The sequence below is a fragment of the Lissotriton helveticus genome, chromosome 3_2 (assembly GCF_964261635.1).
Source record: "Lissotriton helveticus chromosome 3_2, aLisHel1.1, whole genome shotgun sequence".
Taxonomy (NCBI): domain Eukaryota; kingdom Metazoa; phylum Chordata; class Amphibia; order Caudata; family Salamandridae; genus Lissotriton; species Lissotriton helveticus.
The window spans coordinates 156,001,401-156,013,475 of NC_136062.1; positions in this window are offsets into that span (position 1 = coordinate 156,001,401).

Here is a 12,075-nt window from a genome sequence, read left to right on the forward strand (position 1 = left end):
AGACCAGTCTGGACCATATATTGAAGGAAAGGTTGACGGAAATGATGTCACCTTTCTGTTGGACACTGGCGCTACCCGTTCTACTGTAAGAACAGTGGACGTTCCAAACCTACCCCTCTCGGGAGAAAATATCCAAGTAGTAGGTGTATCTAATCAATTGATTAGTACTCCTGTTACCGAACCAATGGAGATTTCAATTGGAAATTTTAAACAGATGCATAGATTTGTCGTCTGTGACACCAGTCCAGTAAATTTACTGGGACGTGATTTGCTGTGCAAAATGAACTGTACCATCTTTTGCACACCAAAAGGTGTTGAAATACAGACCCCAGATGAAGACGGCATTTATAAATTATTGTTGCTTAGACCTGACTCAGAAATTAAAAGATTGACCCTGCAGGACTTGCCCCAAGAACTACAGGAAGCCGTAAAGCCAGAGGTGTGGGATTTCACTGGAAAGGATGTGGGGTTGATGAAAGATGTGGACCCCATACAAATAGCCATCAAAGACAATGCAGTATATCCTAACACTAGGCCCTACCGAATGAATGCTGAGGTGAAAGCAGGTGTCACTCTGGAAATACAAAAATTATTGGAAGGAAACATCATACAGGAAGTGATGAGCAGCCCATGCAACTCACCGATTATGGGCATCAAAAAGCCTAGTGGCAAGTATAGGGTAGTGCAGGACCTGAGAAAGGTTAACAAAATTGTAGTTCCTTGTTGCCCTATTGTCCCGAACCCTGCAGTAATTCTGTACCAGATTCCTTGGGATGCTGAGTGGTTCACTGTGATTGATTTGTGTCATGCATTCTTTTCGATACCCCTGCACCCTGACAGCAAATTTCTTTTCTCATTTGCTTTCGAGGGTCACGTGTATTGTTGGAACAGGGTCCCTCAAGGGTATACAGAGAGTCCCTCTATCTTTAATCAGATCTTGAAGAAATGTCTAGAGACTTTGACCTTACCTGGGAACTCTGTCTTAGTGCAGTATATAGACGACCTTCTATTGGCGTCTAAAAGTCACCGGGACTGTGTAGTTGACACCATTGCCCTCCTAAATCATCTGTGTGAGAAAGGGCATAAAGTGGCCCCTGACAAACTACAGTTCTGTGCAAAATCAGTGAAATATCTAGGACACCAGATAGAAAAGGGTGTCAGAAAAGTCACTTCAGAAAGAGTGAGAATAATTCAAAAAATGCAGTTGCCCCGTACTCAAAAAGAAGTCAGAATGTTCCTGGGTGTATTAGGGTACTGTAGGCAGTGGATTCTGGGATTTGCAGCCTTAGCCAGGCCCTTGATAAAAATGACCACGAGAGGAATGCCAGATGTTGTGCAGTGGGATGATGAAAGTCTAATGGCTTTCACAAGATTGAAAAACTGTCTGTGTACAGCCCCTGCGTTGGGAATGCCAGATTATTCCAAAGAGTTTGCACTATTCTGTGACACTCGCGATAATTGCGCATTGTCAGTCCTGACTCAAGAACATGGCACGACCAGAAGGCCTGTGGCTTATTTCTCTGCCACACTGGACCCAGTAGCTGCTGGGTTACCAGGCTGTCTAAAAGCAGTAGCTGCTACCTGTGCAAGTTTGGAACAGAGTGAGTCCATTGTCATGGGACATCCTGTGACTGTGTATGTTTCACATGGAGTGGTAATTCTATTGACCAGAACTAAAACACAGTATCTCACCCCTAGTCGGCTGACTAAATACGAGAGGATTCTTGTGGGTGCAGCAAATGTAAGCATTGTTAGGTGCGGTATTCTGAACCCTGCCACCTTACTCCCCGACCCCTTGGAAATGGAAGGTGGGGATGATGATGAACATGATTGTATTGACCTAACAGAGTTCAGTACCAAACCACGCCCAGACATAAAAGAAGTACCATTGCCTGAGCATGATAAAGAACTATTTGTGGATGGTTCCTGTCTAAGACATGAATTAGGAGGCTTGAGTGCTGCTTATGCAGTAGTGTCTTTCACAAAAATTGAACAAGCAGGTTACCTATATCACATCAAGTCTGCACAAGTAGCCGAATTGATAGCCATGATAATGGCTTGCAAAATTGGGAAGGACTTACGCATAACAGTGTATACTGACAGTCAGTACTGTTATGGCGTTGTGCATGACTTTGGCCAATTATGGCTGCAGAGGGAATTCATGACTTCCTCAGGTACTCCCATTCGGAATGCAAAAGTTGTTCACGACCTTTTAGAGGCCATCCAGTTACCCAAAGAACTGGCAGTGGTAAAATGTACTGCTCATCAAAGGAGCATGGACAGAGTATCTCTGGGAAACGATTATGCTGATCGAGTGGCTCAATGGTGTGCCAAAGATCGGTATATTGTGAATCCAAAACGAGGGGGGCCAGGAACCAGCTGCCAGCTTCAGGTGTTTGAGGAAGTGCCTACATGGGATGAGGTGAGAGAGTGGCAGGAGTCGGCTCCTTGGCAAGAAAGAGAAAAATGGAAGGAGGATGGCTGTAGACCGAGGCGTGTGGATGGTGTGATTTTGGGCCCAACTGGTATGCCTGTGTTACCCCGACACTTGCTTGGCACAATGGCAAGATTAATACATGAAGGATCACACATTGGTAGGGATGCCATGATTCTGGTATTTCAACAGACTTGGTACAGCAAGAAATTCAGGAAGGTAGCGGAGTCCCTCTGCCAGAGGTGCCTGTCATGTCAACAGATGAACCCAGGCAAGAGGACAATGGTTGAACTGAGCAAGATTGGGAGATCAGGGGGTCCCTTTATAAAGATACAGATTGATTTCATCACCATGCCCCATTGTGAAGGAAAGCGATATGTCCTTGTCATTGTGTGCGTATTTTCGAAATGGGTAGAAGCTTACCCTACTCCCAAAAGTGACGCACTGACAGTAGCGAAGTGTTTACTAAAAGAACTGATACCTAGGTTCGGAATACCATGCATTATTGAATCAGATAAGGGAGGACATTTCCAGAATGACATACTGGCTGAACTCTGTAAGGCCTTTGGAATAAGGCAGAAACTCCATTGTGCATACCACCCAGAGGCTTCTGGAATAGTGGAACAAGTAAATGGAACTATCAAAAACAGACTAGCAAAGCTGACAGATGCTACTGGCATGAACTGGGTGAAGGCCCTGCCCCTGGTCCTGATGGGACTGAGAAGTGTTCCAGACCGCAAGACAGGCCTAAGTCCCCATGAAATCATTATGGGAAGAGTGATGAGACAAGCATGGGTGCCAGGAAGCAAACTGTTGAGTATTACTGATGATTTGGTGCTTGAATACTGCAGAAGATTGGGTGACCAAGTGCGTTCTATCTCTCGCCAGATTGGAGACGACGGCATCCTTAATCCAACGACTCCTCTCCACAACTTGGTTCCAGGAGACTGGGTCAAAATAAAGAAGCACACTCGATCAAGCTGTCTGGCACCAAGGTGGGGAAAGAAACGCCAAGTAATCCTGGTGACAACCACTGCAGTAAAAGTCGCAGGTGTTCCCCAGTGGATCCACGCCGGACACACCCAGAAGGTATTGCCAGACAGAGGATTTGAAGAACCAGGGCAACCAGCAGAGGACCCTGAAGGAGCCAGACCAGTAGCAACTGACAACGAGCAGCCCAGCACCAGTCAAGTTACAGGAACAGCAGACGTTGGCCCAGGAGTAGTTGACTGCGAACTGCCAAGAAACCAGCCTGCTGAAGAGGTCCAGGAAACTGAGCCAGGAGTAGCTGAAGACGAGCTGCCAAGCATATGGCCAGAAGAATGGATACCGATGATTGATCTAACCGAAGATCCTATCAGAACAAGAGAACGACTTAGTGAAGGTAGAGAGTGGACTAGTCAGGAAAAGCAAGGCACAGGCGAAGATCCTCAGCCACTTGAGATTCAAATCAAAACTGAGGAAGGAGAAGGTCAGACAGGGACAGAGCACGTGATTGATACAGATCAAGTGAATAAGACTGAACAAATACCCGATACTGAACAAATACCCGATACTGAACAAGTACCCGATACTGAACAAGTGCAGGATACAGAGCAAGTGTTTGATACTCCTCCGCTAACTCCTGATGTGGATAAGGGACAGACTAGACATAGAGTAATAGTTCGAGCAGAAGAAAATCAAGAGATCGAAGTGCTTGAACAGGATCAGATAGGGTTAGAAAAACGGGTTCAGGAAACAGAAACAGAAACAGAAACAGAGACAATTGAAAGCCAAAAACAAAATATTCCTGAACAAGGCCAGATTAGCAACCAGGCAGAAGAATTTGATGCTAGCCCTGGAACTAGTCAGATAAGGGAAATAGGAGAAGAAAGTGGAGAAGAATTACCACAAGATAAAGAGAACAAGAGAAGAAGAAAAGAAAGTGAAGTCCAAGTACCAACTAAGAGACTAAAGAAAAGAAACAACCTTGAGCCTAGGTTTGTAAAAAGACTGAGACTAAGGATAAAGACAGTGGAAGAAAAACGTGCAGAAGCAAGAAGGAGTGCTCGAATAGCAGAGCAAGAAGAAGACTCTTCCAAAAGAAGGAGTGAGCGAATAAAAAGACAAAACAAAAAGTACAAATCTCCTGAATGGACACTGGTTTTAGAGGAGCTTGAAGATCTTGATATAACTGACGTAAGCGACGGAGAACCTGTCCCAGAGTACTCAGCTGAAGAAGAAGACGAACCACCGTGAATTTGCACAAAGTAAGCTAGTTGTGTAAAAAGTAAAAAAGAGGGGTGAGAACACTCCTACTGAGCTAAAATGTCTGATTCAACAGTGAATGGTAGTCCTAGTTGCAGCCGTTTTAAGACGTGTTGCAAGGTGTGTATATGTAGTGTAGTAGTGCTGATAGTTATCTGGATAGGATTAACAATTTTCATTCCCTTTGCTGTAAGTAAAGATACTAACATTGTCCCTACTGAAGTTGTAAATACTGACAGTGAGGAGCTAACAACACAGAGTGTAGAAAGACATGAGAGAGCATTGAGACAAACTAAACGAGACTTAGAAGCATCAGATGAGAAAGGACTACATTATCATGGCATGAAGAACAGGACACATTTAAATGTTTTCGCAAACTTATTAATACACTATGTAGAGACTATGGAAATTGAAGATTGCTATGTCTGCATGAAGCTACCTACTTCTGTGGCTGAAGGCGTGACATACCATCATCTGCCATTAACATATGGAATTTCCTGTAGCATTTTAGCTAGTTTATTTTACAAAAGGGGACCGTTGCAGTATTATTACTCTAACAATGACGTGATCTTTTCTGAACTTCCTATACGTGGGAACTTGAATCCTGTACATACCAAAACTGACACCATAAGATATATGGGAGACTACTTTCTGACTATAGGGAACATTGACATAGCAGACGCACACAGAGATAACTTGACTTGTTCTTTGCGTGAGCAGGAAAAGATGTTCCTGAACATGGCAGAGAAAAGGAGAATTAAAATTCAGAAGAAGGCTAATGACGAAAGTCAGAAAAAGCCAAAGTGGGCAGAAAACATGGAAGGCACCTCATCTGGTGGAGCGGGTCCTGCTCTGTTGCTGGATTTTGAAAAGAAAGGCAAGCTATGTCTTCACCGCGAGAAGACTAGCTATTATAATAATGTTTTCATTGGTTCCAGTGAATGCGAACATAATTACAAGGTAATTGGAGGTTGGGGTTTCAAAAATGGGTCAGAGCCTGTGTTTCCTGGAATTTATTATATTTGTGGGGACAAGGCTTATTTCAAATTGCCGGATCACTGGTATGGGAGCTGCTACTTTGGCATTGTTTTCCCGAAAATATACCATGTGAATGGAAAAGCTGGAAGCAATGAAGATACTAATGGCTTAGTGCGTAGTAAAAGAGAAAGTATAGGTGAAATTATGGGTAGTATTTTCAGTGCACTGATACCTGGAGTGGGAGTGGTTCTGAACACTCACAGAATTTGCAAATTGTCTACTATAGTAGATGTGCTGTCTACTGAAACAGCTCATGGATTTCTGCTGGTCAATACCGAAATGGTTGCGATCAGATCAATGGTTTTACAAAATCGACTTGCTCTTGACACCTTATTAGCGAAAGAGGGCGGAGTCTGCCGGATGTTGAAGGCGCAACATTGTTGCACTTATATTCCGGACAAAAGTGTGCAGATCAAAAGATATGTGAAAAACATTACTAATTTGGCAAAGGAACTCAAACCACTCGAGGTTGATAGTGCCTGGAAGAGACTGGTAGATGGTCTCTCAAATGTAGGTCATTGGCTTGCTAGCATAGGTAAAAGCTTATTATTCAAAATTCTGATGCCAATTGGTATTATAGGTCTTATTATACTTTCCATTTTCTTATGCTGTAAATACCGCAAGCGCACCAAAAAGCACGAGGTTAATGCAAGAGGAGTGAAACGAAGTGTGGATGAGATTGAATTAGAGGAAGTGAATGATCAGATATACAAAAAGGTGAAAACTTCTCACCCTGCTAAAACTGAAAGAGAAAAGTTAGAACGGTTGCTGGAAGAAATAGAACTTTATAAAGTGTGAAAGAAAGTTGGCATCTGGTTCCATTATAATTTGTGATGATAGTAGATATCATCAAAGAGGGGATTGATGAAGCAAAGCTTTGCATATTTTGCGGCTTGCCGAAGTCAAGAACCTCATTTGTGTGTAACAAGGTAACCCGTGTATGTTTTACTAACATTTATATTTAGTTTGGAGAAAGACCGTGAAGCTTGCACATGTGTTTTACTAAAATAATTACTCGTGTCCCCTAAAATGGCCGCCGCTTGTATTTTAGTTACTGCGCATGCGTCAGCCACACTCACGTGTCCTGACGCATCTGCAGAAGTGGAGGGAAAGTTATGCGCATGCGTAATTCATAGCTGTGCTTATCATGTGGTACTGCTCGTGCCACTGCTCTTGTGTCCGTCTCAATGTAGCTAACATTTAATTGCATAAGTTTATTTCTTGATGATGAGTTAAAAGTACAAACCCTGTGATGTGTTTTCATAATGACATTATTATGTATTAATTTGTTTTCGCTTACTTTTCATGTACCGCGGGAAATGGGGGTCTGAGTGAGAGGAGAGCCATATTGGAGGTCCCTTCTGCGCCTGTGCGACATTCGCCAGCACGAGGGACCTTGGCTGATGGAACATAGCCAGCTGGCAGTGATGGGCGAGATGCTCCTGAGAAAGTCACCTCTGCCCTGCGAGAACAGCGAATGTGGCTCCTTATATGATACATTGTAATGTTGCGCTACTGTTAGCTCATGGGAACCCCAAACCCGTTAGGCGGTACCCAAATATGTTAATGAAGGCTTCAATTCGTGTATTGTGATTGGTGTGTTACCCAAACCCTACCTTAGGACCAATTGAAATTGAGGGATTCTGACACTTTGCAACATTGGGGGGTGGTACACTGTCCCCAAACTGTATATCTACCCTGGGTTCACCTAGTGAACCGTCCGACTTGTCTGGTTTAGCTGACCTGTCACTGACCCAACGCACTCAATAGGTGACTGAAGATACAGAGCGCTGCGGAGCACTCTGTCCGAATTTGACCATAGACTAAGGTTTTACTGAACCTTAAAGTGCTGGCAAGGCACTTAGCTGGGAGTTCGCTGACCCAATCGGGGTCTTGATCGATAACTGCAGAGCGGGTGGAGCGCAGGCGTTGCTTCCGAACTGTGGGTTCCGGTCCTGTCCTGAAGAGGGTCCTGTCCTGAGGGTTTGCTGTCCTGTCCTGAGGGTCCTGTCCTGATTCCTATTCCGAGGGTATCCTGTCCTGTCCTGGGTGTCCATTCTGCACCTGCTGTCCTTTGAGGGGTATCCTTCCTTGAGGGTTTCCTGTCCTTAACTGACCCGTGGCCAGGGTTTGGTTTCCACACCTTTTTCTAGGTAAATATTACTCTGAACCTCTTGAAATTCTTGCACCTTCTGAATTTCTAACTTTTGCTTTAATAAAGTTTAAACATTGCACATGTGATATTTTCCATGCCTTTCCGCAACTACTGAACAGTCATTTATAATTTTGCAAAGTTATTCCTATGCCTTCTCAATTGTTAGAAATTATATTTTGCATAGCAGTGTGTCATTTTCTGATATGGTCTAGAACTTCGTTGCCTAGGTTGTTCAAAGGCCCATTCACCTTAAGTGAAGCGTGTTATTCATTATAAGCTCTTCTTCAGTAACACACACTTAGTCTATCCCTGTTTAGATAATACTGACTTGCATAGTATCTTTTCTCGTTACATTTTATTAGTACTTTGATGATTACTCTGTCATTATTACTTTCTGCCTATGTGATTTACGTTATCTTGGTTATTGATTGCCTTATTCTACTGTACCTCATGCAAGAAAATATTGAACTTTAGATAAACATTTTAAAACTTCCAGTTGTCCGTGGTCATTTAAACAGTATTTGAATGATATTGGTTGAGTTTGTATTTTGCTGCCTTTCCTTTACAGCTAGCTCCCTGATTCATTGTGGTCATTAGGCACCCGCATCGGTGGATGGTAAGTCGGGTGCACTGAAAATTGGTAGCAGGGAACACACACACATCAACCTGGTAGAGCTCGTGAAGTCACCCGATCGATGTATATGGTGGTTTTGGAAAGTATATGGGCCCTGAAGCCGGAAACGGCGAAAACTATTGGCCGGGTGGCCTCGCGCGCTCTATCAGAACTAGGTAGCAAGAGTAACAACCATGAACTCAATGGGGAGTCAATCATTCCATGGGGTTTCCTACACTACATTTTTGGCAGGGGAGGCGATTCCGGACCTTTCCCTGTAATCTCTCAAGAGCATCCCTAAGCCAAAGAAGTGATGTGAGGCAACCCCAGACTCTCCCTCATGGCCCAACCAGGAAAAAAGTATGAAGGACCAACTGCTTTAAAAAGAGTACAAGTTTGACATACATTGACTGACTATAGGATGGGCTCTTGGTCAAAGATTTCTGCTGGTGCTTTACATAAAGTAGTGGATTCACGTTTTTGGGGACTGAACATTTGCCACTTTTAACAGGTGGTCCTTATACGGCGAACTATAAATGAGGCCCTTAGCCATCTAAGTGCGGCTTATTTTATCAATCTTAGAAGATGAAAGGACGAGATGCCTCTGCAGTAATTCATGCTTTACTCAGCAAATAGCACATACGTGCCTGCGCAAGGTGCAATACTGCCTCAAATACCTATATGAAGCTATAAGTATGTCATGTGCATTAGGCAGATAGAACAGTGAATTGAGACCAAATATACGAAAAGACTCTGTGGTTGTAAACTTAGCAATTTGCAAAATCACCAGGTCCACAACCGCAAAATCGCTATTTGTAACATACAAAGCCCATTTTGTAAGTTGGAAAACTTTTTGCAACACATAAAATGGGTTCGGTGACACATACCAAATTGCATTTTGAAAGTGGGATGAAACAGCCATTTCTTCCAAATAGCAATTTGCCTTGGAATGTTTCATATGATTTGCATCTGCAATTCTAGTCGCAAACCATTGGAAAGTTACTAATTTCTCAAAAGAGTTGGTAAATGATTTGCAAAGTGGAAGGGATCTCGTTAGGACCCACAACCCATTGGGAAGTGGGGTGTCAGCCTCAGGGAGAGCAGGCAGTAGTTCAGTACAACCACTGACTGGTCACAATGAAGTTTTTCTAAATGGAAAACCTTTTGTTTTTTTAAATTAAAGATTCTCAAGTTCCTTTAAGGGAAATGGGCTGCTTTAAGAAGACAGTTTCTGTTTTGGAATTAAATCACAAGGATGATGGGGTGCTACATCTTGCAGGCCATACCCCTATGATTGTAGCCAATCGCAGGGGGTCACAAACTGCGACCTGCCTAATGAATATTAATTAGGCAGGTCATTATGTGACCCCGTGATTCGTTATTTTGTGAACCATCCTATTAGTACATAAGGTGGTTTGCAAAATCCAAATCCATTTACAAAAAGTCAGTGCAACCCCATTTTGCAAATTGAATAATAATAGTATATCTGGCCCTAAATGCTCACCGCAAAACATCTAGTTTTCTTCAGGTGACTGTTTTGAAGCTACAGACATAGATTCTACCTTTCATCCGTTTAAGAGTACCATTCAATTAGGTTATCACATGGTCGGTTATTCACAGCGCTTAGAAAGGTGTTGTGAGGCACAATAAAAAAAAAGAACAAAAAAATGTATGTACTCCATTGTCATAATACAACATTGATTTTCGTTCATGTTGCATTGAAATTGTATTCATACAGCGCTTATATGTAAGTAGTGCTGCATGTAAGTAATTCCTAATAGCACTAAAGCAAAAAAAGAAATCACAACTGATTTTTGTACTGTTTACAAACATGCTTTTTTTTATTTTTCTTGGAAAGACAAAACCTATGCCATGCTTTCCTGCAAAAGCCCTGGGGCATATTATCAAGGTCGGCGTTAAAAATGTTCGCCGGTTTAAGGGCAGAAAATTGCAGCTAAAGCGGCGATAATGGGCTTGATAATATGCCGTGGAGAATTCCAATAGAAGCCCATGTTCACACCAGAACATGGGCTACTATTGGAATTCTCAAGGGCATATTATCAAGCCCATTATTGCCGCTTCAGCTGCAGTTTTCTGCCGCTAAACCGGCGATAATTTTTAATGCTGACTTTGATAATATGCCCCCCCCCTGTTTCTTATTTACAGGTTGACATGCACTGCCTTGTCTTTTATCAACGAGGATGGGATTCTCACCCAGCCCCAACAATTAGCACACATCATTGCTGATTTTGCATGAGAGTCGAGGCACCGCAGCGGACAATGAAAGCGGGGCGAAAGGTTTATGGAGGACTGACATGCAGAAAATGGATGGCCTTATGAGGAGAGAAAGGCTAGCGACATGTTTGGGAGCGGACTGGGCAATCAGACCAGCAGCCTCAGACCGGTCCACAGATCCTGACGGAGAGGGGGCTGAAGCCCTTTCAGCCCCAATGGGTGTTGTGCCCCTGTGCCCTTACCCTGCAGGTGGAAGGTGTCTGTTAATGACCAAGCCCTGCTCACCCGCCCAGTGACTCCTTGCGCATGTCCTTCTGTGACATCGATGACGGGTGGACGCATTGTCTCCCTACCTTTGCGTGACGTTGATGCATTCGGCTAACTAATCCCCTCTCCCCACATCCTCTTTAATCCGCCACATATCTAGCGATCTGCTTTAAAATGTGGAGTCCCACCCCATCTGGTCTCCCATACAGCCATTCTGCTGCAGGGCTTCTCCAGATGGCAGATGATCATTTGTAGATATTAAGCAATGGCGGCTCGCGCTGAAGAGAGGAGCTTTTTCCACTGAGTGGTATCATTTTACTCCAACGCGTTGAAATTAAATGATACCACTCAGTGGTAAACTCTCCTGTCTTCAGCTTCGACTGGCATGAAATGTGAAGACGCCCACTTACAGGTTCCTTGTAAGTTTGTGCTTACATTTTGATGATCTGTGCAATGCCGGTGCAAAAGCATGTAATAGCAGTAGTGGAGAGGAGCATTGAGAGTACTCCATTGATTGTGGATTTTTGAGGGTGACTCATTTTTGCTTCATTCACAATCTATAGCTTTCATGCTTTATATGTGCCTGACAGCGCGGCATGTCAAGCACAGGCTCAGCTTGGGGCGCTGATGCTGTTTAAACACAGAGGTAGAGCGGGGTCTGAGTTGCAAAAGAAGCATCATCAATCCCCAACTCAACTGTGACCTGTCAAAGGTCTCCTCACACCGAGAACAGGTTTATGGATCTGGTCATTGGCAGAGGAGATGGCCATTGGAGATGTATAAGGATGGTGTGTTCCAGCCAACTCTCTATAACATAAAGACATTTTGGGGGCATTTAGCTTTCCGTGATTTGATGCGTGCGACTTTGTTGGCATTCTGGCTATCCCGGGTATTAGTGGAGACAGCACCACGGTGAGTATTTTTACAAAAAACTGGTTTCCCCTGTAAAAGTGTGGCCAACCCATGACTTAGTGAACTTTCTAGGCAATATTTTGAAAATCCCTGGCATAATCGTACCAATCTTGACCCATTGCATGTGATCTTGACATACTTGTGTTTGCTGCTGCATAGTGATTGCTATGGCAT